We start from the raw sequence: 14,890 nt of genomic DNA, 5'->3' as shown, positions 1-14,890 counted from the left end.
TTTTTTTGGTTTTTCTCCGGTACCGGGAACCGAACTCACGACCTTGCGCTTGCCAGGCAGGCGCTTTGCCGCTGAGCTAAATCCCCAGCCCCTGTTGCCTTTATTTTTGAAAGTCTAGTCAGAGTTTGGTTTAGAAGCATAGTTCATTCTAGAAATATGCTTGTAATCTAAAGCCCTTGTACGTCAAGGTGAAATCATGCAAACTCAGACGATTCATTCCACAATCCAAAAACAGTCATATAAAACTGATTGCAATACTGTAATATAATACCAACTAATAAAGAAAGTAAAAAGAACAATAAACTAATTAACATGCACTTACCTTGGAAAACCTTCATGGCTGGAGGGAAGATGGGGAGAGGTAGGTTATTGAGTAGGATGACTACACTGTCACTAACAGAATCATGGCTGTCTATTGACTCAATGGAATCTTTTTTTTCATACAACTTTAACAAGGAACCTATCCAGTGACACTTGTTTGTCCTTCTTCTTAAGAGTTTCACAAAAATGTGATACTGCATTGCTGTTAAATAGATTCATCACTCACACTACTACAGCCTTATTCTAGTGGTCATTTCTATAAAATTTTGCGTTGTTCCCCACATTTTACACATCTCCCTAATCTGTTTTGAAGTGAGAGATTCCCTTACGTTTTTCTTCTTCTCTGCAGACGAGATCTCCTCCATAACCTCTGGTTGGTGGGAACTAATTACCTACAATCCCACAGTGAAAAGGAGAGAGAAGACAGACATTGCCTGTTAATCAATACAAGTTTACCTACATTCTGTTAAGAGCTCTTGGCCAGTGTCTAAGACACTGGAGAAATATATGATGCCTGACCCCAGCCACGTTCATGAAGAAGAGGCCCAAAAGGAAGGTGCTACAGAACTAAACTTTCCACCACAGAATGATCATAAATAAGGTATGGAATATAGTGTTACTCTGAGCTGGAGATACAAAAGGGTTCATTCTCTTTGTGCTTGAAAGATGGCTGGATCCTGGAGGAAAATCTGTTCCTGTTTACCTTACAAAAAGTTAAAAAAATGATAGTGCCAGCCCTAAACAGGGCTGAAGGCTATATTTCCACAATGACTGGTCTACCACGTACCTTGAAATTTAGTGCAGGTTGTTGGTGAAAAGCCCCTTTCACTTCTCACTGGAAGTTACAAGAATGTCTTCAGTATTGTAGAGCTGGCATCCCCTGATGCCAGCACATGACTGACTTCCCTGTGGAAGTCACAAGCCAACATTTCCGTAATATCTCAAGTGTCACCATGGCCACCTGCATTCAGTGTGAGAGCAGACCACACAAAAGTGTGAATTCCACGAGGCAAAATTCAATGGGACCATCACAGAGGTGGCACATAGTAGAAGAAAAAGTGAAAATATTTATTGATAGTTTGGATATTTTGAGTGAAGAAACCAAGTATGAAACTCAGAAATCTGTTTTGCTTAACAGCGTCAATGCTTTTGCTTAGACGTATTTTGCTTTTGTACTTTGCTAGTTAGTATTTGTTAACATGTATACATGACAACTATAATTTCTCTGGAGAAAGTCACCGGTATGCTTTGTTAGAGCACAGTGAGGTCATTAATTTGCATGATGCTTTGGAGAAAGGCAGGGAAAAGTATCCTAGAGAGTGTTATAAAACTAGTTATTTCAATAGATTAATGACATTTGAATATGTGTATCTCTAAGTTACACAAAAATTATAAGAAATGAGAATTCATAGTCTGCAGCACTGAAAAGCAAAGTTTAGAGTTGTATGATATGAAAGCTGCCTATTTTCTCTAAAACAAGATTTGTTAAATTTGTCATTACTGAAATGCAGGGCTGCATAATTTATTTTGTTTGTATTGTTTTATTTTTGAAGGGTCCTCCTGTGTGCTATAATTCTATAGCTGTATGTTTAGCTACATATTTTATTAGCATCTAACTTTTCTTTCATTGTGATAAGCAAATATGTTACTAAAATTATTAAATATCTTGTTGGTGGAAAAATATAGGGGGGGAGGAAGAAAAAATCACTTTTGGTAAAGAACCACTGCTCTAAACATTTCTGGCTATTTTTTGTCACAGATTTTTGGTCAAGTCTTTTTAAAAATTATGTTAAAATGAAAATTTGACTTTGGTGAAAACTTGTAATTAACCCACATGCTTAAAAGTCAATGCTTGTCACAAAGACACTCTTTCCCCATCTAATTCAATTGAAAATGCAGGGCAGGAAACTCATTCAGATGAAAATGAAAACAAAATTTTATGTCAGGCCAGCCTTCAAAAATTCAATGCCTGCAGTCTAAGCCTTCTAATAATTTTGGCTTTTCAGATTAGAAAAGGCACCTTCTGATCTCCTTTACTATTGAACTGAAGTAAACATAAAATTGCAGGATGGAACAGAATAGAGACCCCATATCCTGAAGAGCTTTTCGTAGGAATAGTATTAAGGAATACATTTATGAGAGAAGCCAAGTATTTTTCATAAAAATGACCTTACAGAACACCCCAGATCTTACTGTTGTCTCTATAAAGTCCCAAGATCATTGCAGGTCCATTTAGAATGCTGGCTGTTTTGCCTACAACTTCAGAAACCAGTAAGTATATATCAGTGCTCTTATTTGAAAAAAGCATAACAAACATATTTTCACCATTATAATGAGTGAGGCAGATTGAACATTAGTTGATTTCTTCCCATATGAATAGTGCTAAGATTATTTTATATAATCACTCTGCACAAAGTATACAATGACTTTAAGAACAGCAGAGTAAAAAGTTCTATGGATTCTCTTCCAAGCAAAACAGTCATAACTAGTGAAAGCTAATGGAAAAAAATAAATCTAACTAGTATAATATAAAATCTTTAAAAATATCTAAGGGCATATAGTAAATGATACATTGCTTAATTAACAATGTCTATTAAATTGTTCTAAAAACAAAAAGTATCAGTATCACATGAGTCAATTGCTCCCCTCCCACACAGCTTTGCCTAATGGGAGCCCTAGGGAGGGCACGCACTGGACATCCTTTCCCCTGAGCTCACAGTTTAGAACCATAGTGTCCCTGTAGGAGGGGCAGTCACCAGCATTTTCTGTCCTCCCAGCTCTGAGTTGCAGAAACACAATCGACAACAGCTAAGAAGCATGGAGCTTTTTTTCACCATTCTGTCCCTTTCATAGGATAAACACTACTGCAGAAATACCAGATTAAGAATACAGAGACAGAGGTTACCTTCACCACAGCTCTTTAGGAGAGGAGAAGTGCTATGCCAGAGGTGGCAAGCAAAGAAGAGCAGTGGTTACTACTATGAAAGCTTGCGTCTCATTTTGAGAGAAAAAAACATGTACTTTTGAAACTTCGGAAGGGAAAAAGCATACATCACTGTTCTTGGTAAGAGAAGGCATAACAACAATCCTGTTTCCACTGCTACTGGGCAACAGTGCAGATATTTTGCCTATGGGAAGACATAGACTATATAACTGCACAGCTTCAAAGAATTCCCCAAGAAAATTGACTTTATTTGTAACAGTGATGTAATTCAAACCCAAGCATACCCTCAAAAAGAGTGGAGAGCCTGATGGTAAACAGTTAAGGCTGGTAGCTCCAGAACAGCAACAAACTACATTGACAATAAACTAGAAGTTTACCAAGAACCAGGAAAATGTCAGATCAGAAGAGTTCTGTTCAGGTTAAAGAAAGCCTCAAACACTTACCAAAAGATTGTGACTGCCTTTAATTGGCTCAAACACTGAAGCAATTTATGCCATGAGGCATCACTGAAAGCTCTAAAGCAATCAGTTGGCAATTAATGGAAGCCAATTGGGTGATGTCAACAAAGGTCAGTCAGTTTAATAGAGAAATCAATGAAAGAGACAAAGAGAGTTCTGCTAAAATCAGTGCCATCCTGAGAGACTGCATCCATGTCCAGGCTGTATCCTCTCACAAGTGGCAATGGAAACTATGTTTTGTAGGGAAAATAAATTTCACAAAAATGTTCCTGCCATATCACTAAGTAAACAAAAACATATAAAAACTATACTCCAAAGATGAGATTGTCCTGTAGAGTTTCTAAAATATATTATCTAGAATGTGTACTTTTCAACAAAATATTACTACACTTACAAAGACACAGGAAAATAAGACTCACATATAGAATTTTAAAAATACCCACATTGTAGAGACTGCTGTAATAGAGACTGAAGTTATGGACTCAGAATGCAAGATAATTAAGCTTAAAGAATTACAGGAAGACAGGTTGAGGATACTACATTTAGCATCAATATCAATCCAGTTACATACATTTTAAAAATATTACAATGAGAGATGAATGCAACATCTGAGCTAGTAGGAAAATTTAAAGGACTCAGCGAACCAGTAGACTGAGATTCAGCAACCTGAAGGACTAAGAGAAATAAGAATGAGGAAAAATGAATAGAACATCAGAAAACTGTTAGACATGCCAACTATGTATAGTGAGAGCATGGGAAGGTGAGATACCTATGAGAAGGAAAAAATTTAAACAATGGCTGAAAACCTCCCTAATTTAAGAAAAGACAGTCTATCTAATAAATATTGTGTATCTAATAAACCACCCCAAACTCCCAGTAGAACAGATTTGGAGAAGTATACATACAGACATATTATAGTAAAAAAAGGTGAATGGGAAATGCAACAAATTTGAAATCTATTCAAGGAAAATGACTCTAAATAAGGAAGTCTTGATAGGATTGACGGTGAACTTCTCACAAGAGACAATGAAGGCTGAAAGGCAGTGGGATAACACACTCCATGCACTGAAAAAAAAAACTCAGTCAAACATGTTACATGCAAACAACCACTGTTGATTTGTATTAATTTGTCTTGAGACCCTGTATCACTTTGAATGTTCTTGCTTTGATTTGTTTATGTTCATGATACTGGTATGCTGCTACTGTTCTATTTTTTTTTGTTTGTTTCTCATGTACTACTCTCATTAAAATAAAAAAAAAAGAAAAAGATGTTACATGCAAAGAAAAACTATCTTTCAAAAATGAAAGAAATAGAGACATTCTCAGATGAAAACTATTGAGAATTTGTTGACAGCATATCTGACTTACAGTAAGTACTAAAAATGTCTTTAGAGTGAAAGTTAATTCAGGTATTATTCTGGCTGTAATCCAAGTCCACTTGAAAAAATAAAAGTGCTGGTAAAGGCAATTATGTAATTATAAGAGACAGTTAAAGTTCATGTTTTTACTTTTTTTAACAGACTTAAAAAGCAACTGTATAAAATGATGGATATATAATTGCACTATTGGGGTTTAGCATATAGATACATATTTGACAATAAGAGCAGGAAATAGGTGAGAGCCAAGGTGTGCTGAAGTAAGGAAATCACACTACAGGGGTACTTGAATTCCCAGGAACAAACGAAAACAACTCAATCCAGCCAACAGGAAAAATTAAGATAAGGAAATCTTTAGGAACCCAATTTCAACTGTAGAACTAAAAAGTACAAAAGATCAAATGAAAATGTTACTGGGAAGGGTACAAGTGATATTTGAGCTACTCAGAAAAAGAATCAATGAAGAAGAAGGTAGAAATTGTGCCAGTCAAAGAGCAAAGAGAAAAAAGAATAAAGAAAAATATGTAATTGATCTCTATATACATGTGATGTTTTCCTTCTTTTAACATCTCTAAAAGACTTAATTGTTTAAAAATGACAGCCATGTACTATTACTGTTTTAACTTACATAGATGTGCTTATAATAATAGCATAAAGTGGGTATTAAAGGTTGTGTAGAAGTAATATTTCTGGCTCATTAAAATTGACAGTACAAATCTGAACTACAGTCACATATAATGTGTGATCAAAACATGTAATAAATGTTTACATAAACATTATTAAGGTGATAAATGCTTAAAAATTTTATTGCAATTAAAATTTCATCACTTGTCTCTCCTCCTACCACTCATGTCTCCCCAAATACAACCCCTCACTTCAAAGACACACTTTTCCCATCATTCTTGCCACTGTACTGAAGCAGTTCTTGAAGTTTGTTTTCATGAGTTGTGCTGTCATGGCTGCTTTAATGTCCTGAATCTATTTAAAACATTTACCTTTCACAGATATTTTGACTTTGAAGAAGACCCTGAGGTTACACAGTGTCATATCCAGTGAATAAGATGGATGAGAACATACTGAAATATTTTTATTTCACAGAAATTCCTGATAAAGGTACAGAGAATGTTTAAATTTTAAAAATGTATTACACTAAAAGACACATTGACAGTACAGTACTCAAAAATTCCCCCTTGCTTTGAAAACATTTATCCCATCATTCCAGAGATGTGTCTTTTACTGTAATAAAGCTCTTTAAAAAATTAATGTCTATATTCATTATACTTTTAATCAAATCTTGTAAGCTGTCTCCAAATATATGCTATCCATACAAGATATATTATACATTCAAAGATAAAAATATGTTGAAAGGTAAATGAAAAAGTTATGCAAACAGCAACTATAAGAATTTGGGTGTAGATATATATCTATATCTATATCTATATCTATATCTATAGATATAGATAGATAGATAGATATAAAAGTAAATTATAAAAGTTACAAGAGATGTAAAAGGTAGTTTCATCACAATAAATGTGTCAATTTATCAGAATAATATCACAAATATAAATATAAAAACACTTATGGAAACAGCTTAAGTGCCAAATTATATAAAGATAACAGTGACAAAATTGAAGGGACAAATAAAGAATTCAGCAATAACAAGTACTTTATTATCCTATTTTTAGTAATTGTTAAGACAGTTTAGGAAAATAACAACTGGGGATATAGCTGCCTGGCAAGCACAAGGTCCTGAGTTCGATTCCTGGTACCAAAAAAAAAAAAACCAAATAACAAAAATTGGAAGATATGATCAACTCTATAAACCAACTAGACCTAATCAACACCTATAGAACATTTCACCAAACTGCAGCAGAGTATATATTCTCTTAACTACACATGTAGACTTTTCTGATATTGACAAAATACTATTACAAAACAAGACTCGTTGCCTTTAAAATAATTTAAACCTGGTGTAGTAGCTTATACCAATAGTTCTAGCTACTCAGACTGCTTGAACACAGGCTATCCGGTCCAGCACTGGAAACACAGCTAGATTTTGTTTCAAAAACAAAAATGAAACCAAAAAAATAAAATAATTATAATCATACAAAGTATATTTTTACCCACATGAATGAAACTATAAATCAGTAACAAATACATTTGTTACTGATTCAACAAATTCAATAAATTCACAAATTTGTTGAAATTGAATAATACAAATCAATATAGACAATGAATGGGTCAAATAAGAAATAACAAAGGTTAGAGAAAAAAATGAAACATGTATAAGTTAAATAAAAAAATAAGGTGCATATAGATAGATAGATAGATAGATAGATAGATAGATAGATGGATAGATAGAGATAGCTATTCCAAATGAGATCTATTCAATGAACTCAGGCAGGATGGTTTGATTTCTGGAAGTCAGTTAGTGTTACAACTATAGTATATCAATAAAACATGTGACAAACATTTTGGTATTATTTAACATAGTCCAAGAGTGGAAACAGTCCACTTACCCACCAGTTGTTATATACATAGACAAAATGTACTCTATCCATACAATAGAATGTAATTCATCAATAGAAAGAAATATAGTATCAATGCGATTATTCAGATGAACCTTGAAAATATTAACTCAGTGGAAAACCCAATAATAAAACTCATTATATTGTATGACTTTTATATTTCTATGAAATATCCATAACAGACAAGTATTATACATCAATAATAATATTGCCCTATAGGTGTATGGGCTGTTATGTTTTGGGGGTATTTAGATGACCCCCAAAAGCCTCATGCATGCATAGATGGGGAGTTCTGAAGGTAACTGCATTAGGATGTGTGAATGTGGATTAAGGGTGTACTACTGAGATCAAGGGTATGAATAATGGAAGCTCCATCCTGGGGTGGCTGGCACCAATCAATAGGCTTATGGATGGAATATAAAGTAATAGAGGAGACTCATACTTGCTGCTGCTGCTGTGGCTGCTTCTGCTGCTGCTGCTTGCTGCCTTCTGCATACCCTGCCACGCCATAGACTGTTTTTCCTCTGTGATGCCCCTCTAGCATGCCACTCTATGTTGGAACCAACTGATGATGGACTGATTCCTCTAGAAGCTGTGAGGTGAAATAAACATTTCTTCCTTCAAGTTTGCATGCAGTTATTTTATTTTAGCCACAAGAAAAGTAACCAAAATATTGAGGGAGGGAGATAAATGGGGAAAATGAAAAGTAACTGATAATGGGCAAGGAATTTCTTTGGTAGATGATAAAATGTTCTAAAGTAGAACATGGCTATGGTCACATAAACCAATGAATACACTAAAAGCCATCAAATTTTCATACAATTTTTATATCAAAATTCATACTATATTTTGTCTTTATGGAATGCATTATAATTCAACCAATCTGACAAAACTTTACAGCATTTAACTATATGTATAGTTATATATATATGTGTGTGTGTGTGTGTGTGTGTGTGTGTGTGTTAAAAATTAACTTCAATAGATAAATTGCATTAATGTGATCAGGTGCACTACTTTTGAAATCTGCTAGTGATGCTACCCTTGAAACAACAACCACACCATGATACCTGACATTTCTTGAATACTGATTTTATGCCTGTTGTTCCAAGTACTTTCCATTTTTCTTAATTTTTTGTAGCAATACTGGTAGGTAGAAAATTTCATTATCTCCATTGTCAGATGAAAGATTAGAACAAATAGAAGTTAAGAAATGTGTCAAATGTCACACATAAAAGCTTAAAAAGCTGGATTTCTTTTATTACATATTTGTATCAGGCTACTTTTCATGAAGAAACTTAATGTTGGTGTATCTGAAGGTGAAAAATTCTACTTATGTGTAGAAAGCATTTCATTCTTTTTCTTCATCTTGATTAATCTAAACGTTCTTTGGTTTTTAATGATGTGTTACAATTTAGGAAATGGAAGGGACATCATGGTGAGACTGGCATTGTTTCCCTTATACTCCCCTTCTATGCTGTGAGTTTTAGAGAGAAAGGACAGCACGTTATTTGTTGCCCATTTCCAAAGACCCCACATCACTATAAGAGTAAGAATTTAACAGAAATGTAAAGAATGGATTATACTTGAAAATTTCACAGTGGGTAATTTTTAGCTTTGAAATTGGGGTTCTCCATTTTTTCTATTTTTATCAGTTTAAGCAGAGCATTCCAACCATCCATAGTTCATGGTAACAGGCAGAATTGTGATACTGAATCTTCTTCAAGGCAGAGTTTATGTATTATGAGTAATCATAACTCTGCAGTGTATAAAAAAATTATAAGGATAATCATGATAATGAACATAATGAAATTTCTGACATGACAAAGTTTTAACATTCTGAAATCTTACCATTTTCTAAAAGAATCATTACCCTTCTCAAAAATGAAATATTTCTATTAAAAAAATTCTAATCACAATTTTATTCTGTCAGAAGGTTGATGACATATCATATACAAAAACTGGGATTACATTATTTTAAAAAGCAGAACATGATCTCTCAATCTTAAAATTTTAATACAATGGTACCTCATTCACAAATTCAATTTGTTCCTCGATTCTGGGAAAAAAATGGCCATATTCATGTTCCTGCAGGAAAGATGGCTGTGATCATGTTCGTTACTTGACGCAGAGTTCCTAAACAAAAGGAAAATTTTTCCAAGTGCTTCTGTTTGTGAGCCAAAGTGTTCAGAAACAAAAGCATTCATGTACCAGATTACCACTCCATTGACTTTTAACAAAAAAATCTTGATTCAAATTGTAAAATAAATTGTCTCCATTATGTATTAGTTATTGTTTAAAGTGTTTTATTTAAAATTGAACGTCTTTTTTTGCAGGACTTTTAAAAGTATTTCATAGGACTGGGGATGTAGCTCAATAGTAAAATACTTGTCTAGCATACACAAGCCTTGGGTTGAATCCTCAGCACTACAAAAGAATTAAAAAGATAAAATAGTGAGTGATGGCATTTATATACGTTTTGTGACACTTCTTGCCCTAGACTTTTCAACTGTGTGAGATTTTCAAGATGTTCATGTACTAGAACAACCTTGGAAAATACAGATAGTCCTCTCTCTCTCTACCTCCCCTCTCTCTCCCTCTCTCTCTCTCTCTCTCTCACTCTCTCTCTCTCTCTCTCTCTCTCTGTCTTTATACAAAGTTCAGGTATTCTTTTCTTTAACAATAAAATAAAAATAATGTTCACCTCCTCTTAGATAAAGACTAGGTAGGTTGGCCAGAAATGCTTTAAACAATTTGGGGTTTCCTAAACTCAAAGTTCCTCAGAATTGCACAGACTCACTCTATGAATAGAATCTACCTGGATTCATTTCTGCATTATCTGCAGGGAGAATTAGGAGTCTACAGGAAAAAATGCAAATGATGTTATGCCACTTGCAAGGTTCTGAGCACTAAAGTAATGCCTCAGAAGTCTCACGTCCCTGCCAGCATCTATGATATGGTGGCACTCTACCTTGTTAGTTTGCAAGTAGAATAAAATCTGAGACTGTCCATAGTTCTTGACAAGTATAGGTTTCTAAACATAGACAATGTGGATAATTAACATAATATGCAAATATTGATAAAAATACATTGCCAAATCAGCCTACTTAACTTCAGTGATAATGCTAATAATAAATCAGTATAATCTAATGCATATACATACTGGTTATGGTCACCATTTTACATATTCATTCATAAATTATGGAGCTTTCTTACATGATTTCTACTTGTTTGAAAATACTTAATTTCAGCATATTAAAAATTGCAATTTAATATACTCCCTAAGATTTTATTGCAGAAAAAAGTAACCAAATATACTATCATGGATAAAAATTCTTGTCAGTGGTTTCTTGTTAAATCTGTTGGCCTCCCTATGGTTCTCAAATTGAAAGCTTTTCTGTTAGCTAAAAAAGCAAGAGCAGCACACTTTTGTCATCAGTTTAAGCTCTTTTCCAATAAACAGTGCAGTCTTACTAAAATCATTGAGTATGACAAAGTGATAGCAGAAATATTTTAATATGTCAATTTAAGTGTGCTAAAGTAGTGAAAAAAATATACATATAAACATATATATGTATAATTGTTGTTACGGCTTGTGTTTAGTTGTCCTCCCAAAGCCTCATGCAGTGACAGGGGGGCCTTTTCAGAGATGACTGAATCTGGAGTATGTAACTCTGGAATTATTTCATGGTGCAACACTAGGATCGAGGGCACTAAGATTAAGGGTGTGAATGCTACCTGCTCTAAGAAACCTCAATAAAGTATACAGGATAGAAAGAGCTGTGGTCTCATCCCTTGTTGCTTTGCTACCTTCTGCCCACCATGAGCTTTTTCTCCTCTGTGATGCCAGTCTGCTGTGCTACCCTTCCCTGGAGACAGCTGATTATGGACTAAAACCTCTACACAGTGAGCTAAATACACCTTTTCTCCATTAACTTGTGGGTGTTGTGTATTTTATCTCAGCAATAAGAAAATAGTAACTAAGACAACTGTTCACCTTTCAAATTTAGATAGAAAAAGAGAAAAGATAAGGACAATTCCTGCTTATGTTCTGATCCATGAACATGTAGTGTATACTATAATAAATATTAATTGAATTAATGAATCTCTTGCATTTAAAATGCCCACTGCTGCCATGAAGTAATATTCAACTACAAAAAAAAAAAAAAAAAGATGGCCTCAATTTTCAGATTCAGATGGTGAGTCCACCTGATATCACTACAGTAATTAGCACTGGAAAAGCTGTTTGAGAAAATGTACATAGGAGAGTCAGGCCAATTCTACCCAAGGTCATCTAATTTAAAACACTGGTTTAAATCAAGTTTATCATATGTAATTCCTGGAGGTTCCTGCACTGCCTAGGAAAATGCACTTCCAAACAACCGATGTTTATAAAATATCAAATCTTCATTAGGTGGCACGTCAGTAAGAACCAGGGCAAGACCCTGCTTATCAAGGTTTAAAAGCTGAAATTGTCAGGAAGGCAGCAGAACACAAACAAGTGCATTGCAAAAGCAAATGACTCCCACCATCTGCTTAGTTTGTTTCTGCTCTCATTTTGCCAGGAGCCTTTTGAGAAGACACGGACCCATGCTGACGCCCTCCATCATATGCCATCTCTCCTTCCCATCTGCAGTGCCCTTGCCTCTGCTCAATAATATCACCTTGACTTTGTCCTTCCCCACTGAAATGCACAAGGTAGTGAGAAGGGACGGGAATGTGCTTCATGCGCCCACAAAATTCTTGAGGATGAAGATGTAGTAAGATCCAGACCTAGCTCCACGCTTCAGGGTGGATCACAATAAAGGGAAAATTAAAACATGTTTTGAAATACAACAGCTCCGTGGAAACTTACATAGTCAACCAAAATTTATTAACCACTTGATGTTCGCCAGGTAGTGTAATAGGCTATGGAGATAAGAGGAAGAAAGGGAGGAGAAAAGGACTCAACCTTCACTTTTAGAAATACATAGTTCAGAGGAAGCAGAAAGATGAAAACATGAAATAATTATAAATAATTGTCTTCAAAGGAAGATACCATCTCACAGTGTAGGGGCAGGACAAGAGGGAGTAAGAGGCTCCCACTATGGCTCAGTGGATTAAGACTTCAGCCAGGGAGTAGCATGCAAGCAGGGCCCAAGTGGTGAGAAGAAAGTCCAGCAAACAGTTCATTGAAGGAAGGAGTAAGGGGCAGCTCACTAGAGGAAAAGCAAAAAGAGCTGGTATGTCTAGGAGAAAGCCAGCCAGTGTTGCTCGCTTATAAATAAGGAGGTGAAGGGTAGAATGAGCGGAGCTCAGCAACAAAGAGGTGAGCACAGAGGCAGGTGAGATTGGGGGCTAGGGTAGAGTTTTAGTTATATCCTAAGTAGAGGAAGCCAGCTGAAGAATTTCAAAAGTTAAATAATCAAAATGGCTTTGAAGAAAATCAGCTTCTGTACGGAGGAATGTGGGTGGAGCCACATACATAAGAATGACATGGAATAAAGGGAGGAAAAGTTAAAATGGTGATTGAGTGCAAAGGAAGAAGATTACCAATCCATACCCCCTGTGGCAATGCCCCAAGAGATCGGCAAGGGGAGTAACCGGGAGCAGCAATCAGTTTTCATCCTGACCTCATGGTCATGATTTTCATGGAGAGTCCCAGCTACTTTTTCTCTCTCTGTGTATGACCTGCATTCCTTAGTCATATTTTCATATTTATATTTCTTGACAAATGTTTGCCCACTTCTAAACCGGAAGCAGTGAATACACCCAGAAGATCATGATAGTGGCTGGGACGGCAGCTTGTGGGTCCTGATTATTAGCTATCGCTGTTTCTGATGCTATCGTCCTGGGGTCAAATACGCTGGAAGGATATTGCAGCTCTCACAGTCGTAGCAGAGTGAAGCAGCGGTCCCTTTCCCGTTAAAATAACAAGTGAAGGTTCTCCTTGTTCAGTGAGACCGACCACGGCATTACAAATGGCACCGGTTTAAACGCCTGTACGACATTGCAGGGGGAAAACTACAGGTTTCTCAGCTCTAAGAAGCAGCACAGTGCATTGGCTCATTATTAAAAAGGAAGGGTATGTTTCACAAAATACGGCCTTGTGGGCTAAAGCTGTCTTTCTTTGTTCCTTGGAGCAGCAGAATGTGGCTTTACATCTCAGGCCAATTATCCTCCACCGTTTTTCAGCAACTGACAAAACCTATAAAATGAGCAATGATAGGATGACAGCACACCATTCTGCAGTTTACTTTGTACCCTGCATTTGCATCTGATTTGGGGGTTTCTCTAGTAGAGGTGAAGAAAATCTAACTACATGGACAAATGCTTCCATAATGTGAGGACGGTGTAGGAAACAAACAGTCACTAATTCCAGCTGTCTCTCATCTCTCTGGACAGTGCTCCTCAAGAAGGGGGCTTCTTCTACCGATACCCAGCACGTTAATTTTTTTCCCTTCTATAATGACAGGATTAGCCATGAGCAAAACTGTACATTCCGCCACACTTAAAGAGAGCCGTTTCTGCAGCCTGGGTGTGAGCGTTGTAACCTGAGTTTTCACTGAGAGTTTGTGGAGCTTGACGTGCAAAACAAACCATCAGGGCATGTGGAGGGATTTCATACTGGCTTGCTCTCACAGGAGAAGAGCAAAGAATCCGAGACAGAAATTAATCGTGACTCTCCATCAGGCAGGCACTGAGCTTCCTTCAGGTGAATGCTTGTTCTGCCCCCGACAAGCCCCACGAAGCCCAGAGACACTGTCCTGAAAGTTCTTGTTGGCAGCGCTCCCCACAGGGAAGACAACACAGGAAGTGCAGTTTAAAAACCAAAATGGGACTGAATAAAGGGTCTGAACATTTTCTGATTCCTTTTTTTTCTCATTTCCACAACACACATGAAATTCACTTAGAATATCCCCATAATAAAAAGAGAAATGATCAGAGGAATGTAGAATAGAGACTGCTGAAAACTGATTTTCAGATACCCAGTAATGTTCTGCAAGAGAAAACATTGTGTCAAATGTGAATTAAATTTGAACAACAGCCTTTCAAATGCAAATCCTTCGGAAGAGATGTCATTGATATACAACCTCTAAAAACCTTTCAAAAGAAATAAAATGGATAAATGTGATAATTAAGATCTCTATTTATAGGAAAATGATCAGATCACATTTGTTCTGAAATGTTTTTGTACCTGAAACATGGAGGGCAGATATAAAATGTAAGGATCGATTTTGAAATTTGCAGGTTGGAGGTGAAAATGGAATGATAGCTTGTGTGACA

This window comes from Chinchilla lanigera, unplaced genomic scaffold (assembly GCF_000276665.1).
Source record: "Chinchilla lanigera isolate Chin_1 unplaced genomic scaffold, ChiLan1.0 scaffold00007, whole genome shotgun sequence".
In the NCBI taxonomy this organism is placed as follows: Eukaryota; Metazoa; Chordata; class Mammalia; order Rodentia; family Chinchillidae; genus Chinchilla; species Chinchilla lanigera.
Note: the sequence above shows the minus strand (reverse complement) of the source record.